The 10171-nt window shown below is 46.6% G+C and overlaps 1 protein-coding gene and 1 long non-coding RNA gene across 5 annotated transcripts in view; one reads left to right on the top strand and one right to left on the bottom strand.

The window, feature by feature from the left end:
* The first annotated feature begins 4038 nt into the window (after window positions 1–4038).
* On the top strand, window positions 4039–10069 carry LOC140216799 (uncharacterized). The gene is made up of 2 exons (XR_011893484.1): window positions 4039–4472; window positions 7704–10069. It is a non-coding gene; the product is annotated as an uncharacterized lncRNA (long non-coding RNA).
* LOC126524486 (uncharacterized) overlaps window positions 5955–10171 on the bottom strand; it is a 31186-nt gene continuing 26969 nt past the window's right edge. For all 4 annotated transcript variants that reach the window (XM_072287353.1, XM_055067337.1, XM_055067338.1 and 1 more), the window contains one exon: window positions 5955–8038. The gene's annotated coding sequence lies outside the window, so the exon portion shown is untranslated. The remainder of the gene's footprint in view (window positions 8039–10171) is intronic.

Genomic DNA, 10171 nt, shown 5'->3' with positions numbered 1-10171 from the left:
GCGTTGGTGTCAAAGAGTGGTTCTGGACCAAGTAACATAACAGGATGAAGGGGGATGTGGTGCCTGTATGCTAAGAGAAAATGTTTTTTTCTTTCGGGTTCGGCTTCCCGACACTCCAGTAGGACGTGGAGGACGGTCAGCCTCTCCCCGCATCTACCACAGGTTGGAGGCTCGTTTCCCGTGAGTAAAAAGTTATGTGTGCCAAAAGTGTGTCCTATTCTTAGGCGGCAGAATAGCACATCTGTCCGGCGGCATTTTGTTACAAGAGGCCAGAAACCTAATTGTGGCTTTATTACATGCAGTTTATTATTTATTTCTTCGTCCCACATGCGTTGCCAGTGGCTTCGTAGTTTCCTTCTTAAGAAAGGCTTCAGGTCTGTGACAGGGACCGAAGCAGTAGGATTAACTGCATGAGATGAAGTTGATGTGGCCATCTGGTCGGCTACAACGTTTCCCTCGATGCCCCTATGCCCAGGCACCCAGCATATGATCACATGTTGGTTAGATATATATGCTTTGCACAGTGCGGAGTAGAGCTCATTAAATACTGGATTTTTGTGATTACACAAAGATTACTGATGGAGTCCGTATATATATAATTGATTTCTGGAGTTGTGATTTATTTATATGCTTTACGGCCGACAGCAGTGCGTAGGCCTCAGCCGTAAAGATACTAGTTTCCGGGTGCAGTACGTCGGATTCCGAGAAGGATGGACCGACGGCTGCATAGGATACCCCGTCGTGTGACTTTGATGCGTCGGTGTAGAACTCCGTGCAGGAGTATTTGTGCTGGAGTTCCCGGAAATGCATCTTGATTTCAATCTCTGGGGCATGCTTTGTGACTTTCATGAAAGATATATCGCATTGTATCAACTGCCACTCCCAAGGAGGTAGCAGCTTGGCTGGATGCATTAGGCGAAGCTCGAGGAGTGGAACGTGCATTTCTTCGCTAAGCTCCCTCACACGCAGCGAGAAAGGCTGTCTTACGGACGGACGATTGCGAAAGAGTGTAGCACATGTCATGTCATTAATGGCACTAAAACAGGGATGTTGGGGGTTTGAGTGGACTTTCAGAAAATATGTATGGCTGATGTATGTTCTCTGCAGATGAAGTGACCACTCATTTGATTCTACATATAAACTTTGTATGGGACTCGTTCTGAAAGCGCCAGTGGCCAGTCGGATTCCTAGATGGTGGACTGGGTCTAGCATCCTTAGTGCGCTGGGGGCGGCAGAGTGGTAAATCACGTCGCCATAGTCTAGTCGTGATCGAATGAGGCTTTTATAGAGATTCAATAAGCACTTCCTGTCACTACCCCACGTAGTCTGGGATAGAAGTTTGATTATGTTCATTGTTTTTAGACACTTTTCTTTGAGATGTTTAATGTGGGGGACGAAGGTGAGTCTGTAGTCAAGTATGACACCTAGAAATTTGTGTTCTTTGTTTACAGGTATCTGTTGTCCACGCAGTTCTATGCAAGGATCTGGGATAAGTCCTCTCTTTCTTGTAAAAAGAACACAAGAGCTTTTGTTAGGATTGATCTTAAACCCATTCTTGTCTGCCCACATTGACACTTTGTTCAGGCCATGCTGTACCTGTCTCTCGCAGACTGCGAGGTTACAAGATTTGAAAGCTATTTGAATGTCGTCCACGTAGACAGAGTAAAAGATGGCGGGTAGTAGTGAAGCACGAAGCGTGTTCATCTTCACGATAAATAGCGTGCAGCTGAGCACGCCTCCTTGGGGTACACCCGTTTCTTGCGTAAAAGGACGTGAGAGTGCATTGCCGACTTTTACCCGGAAGGTACGATTTGACAGATAGCTTTTTATTATATTGAACATATTTCCGTGGATGCCCATTTCTGACAGGTCTCTTAAGATTCCGTAACGCCACGTTGTGTCATACGCCTTTTCCATATCGAGAAATATCGATAGGAAGAACCGTTTATGTATAAATGCGTCCCGGATATTCCCTTCAACACGCACGAGATGATCGGTTGTGGAGCGCCCTTCTCGGAAGCCGCACTTATAAGGATCAAGCATTTTGCTCTGTTCAAGGAAATGAACGAGTCGCCGATTAATCATTTTTTCGAATACCTTACAAAGGCAACTTGTCAGGGCTATCGGGCGGTAACTTGCCACTGAGGAAGGGTCTTTGCCTTGTTTCAAAACAGGGACTACAATGGCTTCCTTCCACGCGGTTGGAAGGTACCCTGCATCCCAGATGGTGTTGAAAAGTGTGAGTAGTGTAAGTTGCGTGTCATTGTGTAAGTTTTTGAGCATTTCATACATGATTCTATCAGATCCTGGTGCGGAACTCGGCAGCACTAAAAGGGCAATTGTACGGTTCATTCTGTCGGCATTTATTGATGAGTGGCTTGCATTCTTCTATTTGTTTATATTTTAGGAAGGATTGCGAATAATGATTTGAGCTTGATACACTCTCAAAGTGCTCCCCAAGTGAGTTGGCCTGGTCTTGCAGTGTATCGCCCTGTGCGTTTACCAAGGGAACTGAGTATGTTTGCCTACCTCTAATCCTATTAACTCTGTTCCAGGCTTTGGCCTCATCCCTAAACGAGTTAATACTCGATAGATACTTTTGCCAGCTTTCTCTTCTGGCCTGTCGGCGGGTTCTCCTACCTTGGGATTTTACTTTTTTAAAGTTGTCAAGATTTTCTGCAGTGGGCGAAGCGCCTAGCAACCCCCACGCCTTGTTCTGATTCTTACGGGCGATCCTACATTCGCTGTTCCACCACGGTACACGTCGTTTGCATGCCGAGCCGCCTAATTCACGTATGCATTTAGATGCGGCATCTATTATAAAAGCTGTGAAGTACTCCACAGCAGCATCGATTTCTAAAGAAGACATGTCGTCCCATGATATACTAGTTAAGTTTCGGAACCTCTCCCAGTCTGCTGTGTCAATATTCCACCTAGGAGCGTGTGGTGGATATTCATTTTCTTTAGGTGATCTTAGCAGTATAGGGAAGTGGTCGCTGCCATAAGGGTTGTCGGCAACTTCCCATTCAAGTTCAGGCAGTACAGACGGGGAGACTATGCTAAGATCTATGGAAGAATAGGTTCTGTTTGCTAGAGAGTAATATGTATGTTGCTTCTTATTCAACAGACACGCACCAGAAGAAAAAAGGAATTGTTCGACAAGACGTCCTCGCGCATCTATATGAGGGTCGCCCCACAGGTAGTTATGCGCACTGAAATCGCCAAGAACAACATAGGGTTCTGGCAATTCATCTATAAAGGACTGAAATTCATGTTTGCTTAGTTTATAATGTGGGGGAATATAAAGCGAGGAAATAGTGATAAGTTTCTTCAGCAGAATAGCCCGAACCGCCCCTGCCTCAAGGGCCGTTCGTAGCTGTACACGTTGACAGGCTATGCTTTTTTGAATTATAATTGCAACACCACCCGATGATGCGACAGCATCGCGATCTTTGCGAAATGTGACATACTGTTGAAGAAAGTTTGTGTATTTTGATTTCAAGTGTGTTTCCTGTAAACACAGCACTTTTGGATTGTGTTTATGGATGAGTTCTTGAACATCATCAAGATTCCTAAGTAGACCTCTGACATTCCATTGAATGATTTGTGTATCCATATTTTAAATTAAATTAGTGCTGTGTTTACGGAAAGGGATGTCTTAGATTACAGAACCCTTTCGAGGCCCTGTAATAGGGGTTTTGCTCTTTCTGAAGCGTTCGAGCGAACCTCGGCGCTCCTTAGGCGTTTGGTGCGCCTTGAGGACAGGTGTAGTGTCCATTGCCTCCTGTGAGACGCCGGACAAGCGCTCTTGCGAGCGAGATGTTTTCTGCGAGAGTCCTGCCCCGGAAGGCAAAACCCCTGCGCCCCCCAGCCCGGAGGTCGATGGGGCTCCCTGACGGATTTGGCTGCGCCGGCCGTTGCCAGCGCTGGAGGGGGCCTCGGAGGTTGGGGCAGCCTCGGCTGCGCCCACCTTCGGGTTCGATGGCCCCGTCTGCTGGGTTGGCGGAGCAGCGCTAGCTGCAACCGCCGCGGGGGCAGATGGCGTAACTGCCGACTCACTGTTTGTGGGTCGGACAGCCGCCGGAGGCCGTTGTGACGCTGCCCCCTGACGCGCCACTTCGGCAAAGGTTTTCTTTGGCAGGTATGCTACCCGCCTTCGTGCCTCTTTGAACGATATATTCTCTTTCACTTTGATCGTTACTATTTCTTTTTCCTTCTTCCAGGAGGGGCACGACCGCGAGTACGCGGCGTGCTCCCCATCACAGTTTACACAGTGGAGAGCGTTCTCACACGTTTCAGTGGTGTGTTCTTGGGCACTACATTTAGCACAAGTTTGGCGGCCTCGGCAACTCTGCGAACTGTGGCCGAAGCGCTGGCACTTGAAACAGCGGAGTGGGTTGGGCACGTACGGCCTAACGCGGAGCTTGATGTACCCGGCCTCGATTGACTCGGGCAGGACACTTGAACCAAAGGTGATTATTAAGTGCTTCGTTTGAATCTCTTTACCATCTCGCCTTATATTTATTCTTCTAACATTGATAACATTTTGCTCACTGAAGCCCTCCAGGAGCTCCGCCTCAGTCAGCTCAAGCAGATCATCATCGGAAACAACACCGCGGGTGGTGTTCATTGTACGGTGTGGCGTTACTGTTATGTGGGTCTCCCCGAATGACACTAGTTTCTGTAGTTGCTCATATTGCTTCTGGTCGCGGAGCTCCAAGAGGAGGTCACCGCTTGCCATCCTGGACACCTTGTAACCTGGTCCAAAAACATCAGTCAAGGACTTTGAGACAAGGAATGGTGATATGTTTCGCACTGCTTTGTTTGGCTTTTCAGAGTGAATGACGTGGAAAATTCTGGATTAGGTGTCCGAAAAACTGAAAAACATCTTCGGTGCGCCCTCGTTTCGGAGGGCGATCAGGAAGTTTGGGGAAGGGAGTTTCCATGAGAATATATAAGATTCAGCAACAGCGCCGACCGCCCACCACAAGCCCAACGAGGGGACGCGGCAGAGCTTGTGTACAAGCCTGCACGACGCCAGCCGTACGCCATCACTATAACCCAATATGGTGTACCCAAGGTAGGATATCCACACAAGGTTAACCCTTGCCGCCGTGGAGAAAGGAAGGAAATGGAAGAGAGAAGAAGACAGGAAAGATGTAAAGTGAGAGATAAAGACGAAGGTTTGAGAAGAGAGAGACAGGAAAAGGCGACTGCCGATTTCCCCCGGGTGGGTCAGTCCGGGGGTGCCGTCTATGTGAAGCAGAGGCCAAAGGGGTGTGTTGCCTCCGCCGGGGGGCCTTAAAGGTCCAAACACCCGGCATCGGCTCAACCCCCAGGATCCCCCTTTCCCCGGACACGGCTAAGCCGCGCACGGCTACACGCGGGAGGGTCCAACCCTCGTGTGCTCGGGTACGTGGTGTCGCAACACACCAAACGCCTGCTTACGCAGACGCCCCTGCGGGGAAATATGTACTTAAGTCATCGGTGCGCCCCCTCTTCTGAGGGTGACGATCAAGTAGGCGGGGAAATGCGGGTGTTCCCATACTATGTTAGTTTGCTTTCGGCAGCAATGGCGGCCACCCACCAAGGAGCCCAACATGGGGACGCTGCAGGACTTAACGCGTAGGGCTACAGACGCCAGCCGTGCATATCTGCTATAACCTAATATAACATACCAACAGGTGGGCACATACACAATACATCTTAAACGGTGCGTTAAAAATTGAACTCGCCACGTCGACCGGCGATGCCGTATGTCTATATTGTAGCTGGTAACGTGCCGCGTCTGTGGGAACTCAAAATCGCGCTTACACGAGCAAATCGACGCGTAGCATGCACTATAGTCAGCTTTGTCTCATTGGCGATAAAAAGTTTGTGCGGCATCGCTACTCCGATTGTCGCATATCTCGTTAAATGTGATCCTATCAGGGGACACATGCAGTACAAAGATATATCTTTGTATATTTATTTATTTATTTATTTAGGTACCAAAAAAGCCAGTTTAACTTTGCAGTAACGCGCAGAAAAATCAGAAATACAGGTACAAAATAACTGAAGTAGCACATAAAAACCTAGCATAATAAAGCACAAGACAGAAGTGCAGAAAATATCACATACAAACTAGCAGGTCAAATAAAAAGCAAAGGACTTGCCTGATGCACACAAAAAGAAAACGTTGGCAATAGTCACCACATACCACAAGATGCATGTGTAGTGTTAGATACAAGTGGTTTCCTTTGATTCTATACACTGATCATAGAATATATTGTACAAGTCAAAAGGCGGTATTTATCTGAGTATTGAATATTGTTATATTCACGTTTGTTCACTGCAATGAACAGCTTTCATTTTGCATTTTTTTTTTGCTTGCCAGCTTTGTGCAAATCAGTGCTCCATCACAAACCCTCAAATTTTACCTAGTTCACTCAAGGATTCATTCATAGCTCTCATGCTGTAGGAATAATAAATTCACCGATGTATTGACAGCATTGTCAGCTGTGTAATTGATAATACTGGTTTTTGTGTCTGTTCAGCACTGTCTTTACCTAATTATCACCTGGGATTATTCTGTGGATCCCAAGTGCTGTGGTCATTGCTTTAAGCAAAGCTTTCACAATGTTTGTGGAGAGCGTTGTTCCTCCTTAGAAAACATTTGCAAGGAAAGGCTAGATGATCCAGTTAGCCACATTATCACTGTGGGAAAAAAATGATTGCTGGAATTTTATGTGCCAACACCACTATCTGATTGCATTGTTATATCCGGCATTTGTACTGTGTCCTGCACTGGTCACTCGTGCAATACTGTAGCCAGCAGTCAGCTGGGATGGCAATGGTTCAACGACTGACTACCTTAATTTTAGTATGAGGCATTCAGTAAGAGCTATTTGCCAAGACAGCAGCAGCAGGGATGGGAAAGTTTAAAGAAGAGGCAAAGAAGTCATTGCTTTAAGAAACTTTCTGGAGGCGTTTGCTCACCAAAATCAGCTTCACTGTGCCCCAAAAAAACCCTCTACAAGGCAGATGGCAAGATGACAAACATGATTATACATAACTTCCTAAATACAAACAATGAATGCACTGACTGCTACATACAAAGCTTCACACTGTGTTTAGATCTGCATTCAATTAAGAAAAATAGTTTAGTATGACATGAAGTTTAAAAAAAGATGAAAGGAAAACAAAGTTACAAGGCGAGAACGTTTCAAGCAAAAAATGTAAGCAGGAAAAAGCATTATGTTAAAGCAAGACATAACAATACTATTACTCTATGTTTAGAAAGTACAAGCGTAGGTCTTTCATTGTGACATTTATTAAATGGTTGTACTGATTAAGTGTAGTGGGATGCTTGATGTTATTTATTTCGAAACTGATACATTCCAGATATCATGCACTGTTTCGAGTACAAGGTATCACTAGGCATTAGGCACGCAGACATCATAATAAGTGCTTAAATGCATCTGAAGCAACAATAAAATACAAAAGCTACACTTCAGTGCTTGCAAAAGATGTTCATTCTGGTTGTGTATGCAAGCCACTTTTGTCCCTACAATACTGACTCAGAGTTTGGGCATTGCTCTCTAATAAAATGACACCTTAAAACAAATGTGCATGAACTTGAGCCATTGCATATTTTTGCCTTTAGACCCGCACATTATTTGCACATTCAGAATATGTGCAAACCTTATTACGCTCACATGCAGGACATCCGGCAACGTTCCACCAGTGCCCCTTTCAAGTGAGGAGGGAAATGCTGCGGACATCCTAATGAAGATGTGCCAGTTTTCCAATCTGGCAACGCTTCAAGTGCCGCCACCGTCAGGTGAAGAATCACAAGCGGAAGCAGCGACACTGTCTACGGTGTCCGAGTCTGCAGAATCACAGGAGATTTTGGAACAACTTGATTCACCGCTGCTTGAAGTGCTGTACATTCCAGAGGCTTCCGAAGCACACCACAGCAGGCCGCAATCACAAGCGTCGCTGGCTTAAGCAGGCAGTCTTCAGCAGGCAGAGCTAGGGACGTTGGGAAGTGTTGCATCTGAAGCGACAACATCAAGAGGGGGGAAAAGGAAAAGGAAAGATGAGGGTGAATTAATATTACAGAAATTAGGCAATGTTACAACTGCAATAAACACATGCAAACCACCGGATCACCTTGATGCTTTTTCGGTCTTTCTGCTGAAAGAAATGAGAGAGGTCAGTGAGGACAAGCAGCTTGACATGACAATTGAAATAATGCAACTAGTAAAGAAATTCAAGAATTAGTTTTTTTTTTATGTATGCCTTTTGTGTAATAAATCCAAGAGACAATGAAAGAAAGGAAATCATTGAGGAATTTAATTGCTTTATATTGAGATGTAGAAATATGGAGGAAAAGGGGAATGAAAGTGGATGAAAAGATTACTTCCAATTGGTGGGAGATAAACCCACAACCTTCGCATTATGCTTATGTTGCTCTACCAATAATGCTGCTGCAATGGCTTTCTTGAGCAGATATGTGCACGTACTAGATCTCGCCCTGGCAGTGCTAGCCAGCGCTACTCATACAAGAACACTCCCAGAGCCTTATCTGGTACACATAAACACCCTAGGAAATCGATGGAGGTATAGCCTCCTCTGTAGCTTGTGGGGATCGCACGCGCATCCCGATATCTCCAGAGCGGCCACGCGGTTATCACGCGATAATCACGTGCTCGCTCGCGGAAGGTAGCGGGGAGGGCACCTTCGCCGCTCCCGCTGCTCTTCGCGCCTGGCCGCGACGCTGCAGCCAAGGCAGCCCGTTCCCTCCTTTCCCTTTCTTGGAACCGGGGAGACTCCCTCTCCGCCGCTCGGGGAGAAGCGCTATTCCCCCGATGCACCGTTGTCTTTCGGCTGAGGAGCTTGCGACAGGCCGCATCTCAATTCAGCCGCTGAGACCGCCGCACGCCGTCCCCCTGCTGCTCTCGGCCTTTGTGAGCGACTGACCGCCCCAGGGCCCGAGCGCGGATCCACTCTGGGTGAGCTGAACTCTTATCAGCCTCTTTTGTGGTTCCCACATTGTGCGGTATTTCGCCTCAGACGTGCGGAACGCTCCGCCGCTGTGGTTTTGTGTTGTATTTGTATGTGTTGTTGCTGTTGTTGTCAGTTCGTATACTTGTACTCTAAGGTGAATAAACACCTTAGGTCGAGACTCACCCTGTCTCCCCTGGCCTGAACCCGCCGTGGTCGCAACTCGCTGCGAACCGCGGGTTAGGGGTCACAGCTCTGACTGTTAGGGCTGCTGCGAAAGTGCTAGGGAGCGACTGCCGCTCCGCTGGCTCTGTGCGATCCAGAGAAGGGTCAGGTGCGCACGCGCGAACTTGAGTAATACCCCTATAAGCTCAATTGGTTTTGAGTTTAGCTTCCACCAGTGGCAAGTTCTTTTTGTCCACTTTCATTTCCCTTCTCCTTGCAACGTCGACATTACTAATAAAATAAGTTATTTTCCTCTATGCTTTACTGTTTCCTTGTCTGTTGGTTTCATATCAAAGCTCCTCAGTTCTTTTTGTTCATTTTATATTGTGTTGTATCTGCATTTTCATGCTAATTATTCAAGAACTTCATAGAGTTGATAGCACTGGCATGCAACTAAAGGTCTGTTGTTGCAAGACAAATGTTTGTCTCTTTGATGTGTCCATACTCATTGAACCTGTCTAGCAGCACAGAACCTTTTGAGTTCACCACCTGTGCATGCCTGAGTTTGTTCATGCATCTACGGGGGTGCCTGTACAAGCCTGTAAAGAAAAAATGTAATGAACCTTTAACCAGTCCCAACTGGAAATTTATATGCTGCAAGTTGTGAAGCGTTCTCTTGAGGAAATTCTAACAACGCAAGCATTTTTCAATTTCTTTTATTGTTAGAGGAGATAGCACAAAGTGAAATGTTTTTCCACTGCCAAGCGCGGCTCACTGCCAACATAGACAGCCTCCCATTCTGCCACTACTAGCATCCACAAGCCCTGCATCCTTTTTTTTCTTTGTTTTTTTACATGACTCACTTCCAGAGTTGGTTTTCCATGTTCTGCACTGGATGTATCGCCAAAGTTGTTTACAGTAATCAGTGACACTGATGGCAGTGCACAAATGAAGCGTTTGTATGTATAACCCTTCTCTGGCAGGAAGCAGGGCTACCTGAGAGAAGCCGTGAACAGCA

This window comes from Dermacentor andersoni, chromosome 3 (genome assembly GCF_023375885.2).
Source record: "Dermacentor andersoni chromosome 3, qqDerAnde1_hic_scaffold, whole genome shotgun sequence".
NCBI classification, from domain to species: Eukaryota; Metazoa; Arthropoda; class Arachnida; order Ixodida; family Ixodidae; genus Dermacentor; species Dermacentor andersoni.
Note: the sequence above shows the minus strand (reverse complement) of the source record. Positions and strands in the feature narration are given on the sequence as shown.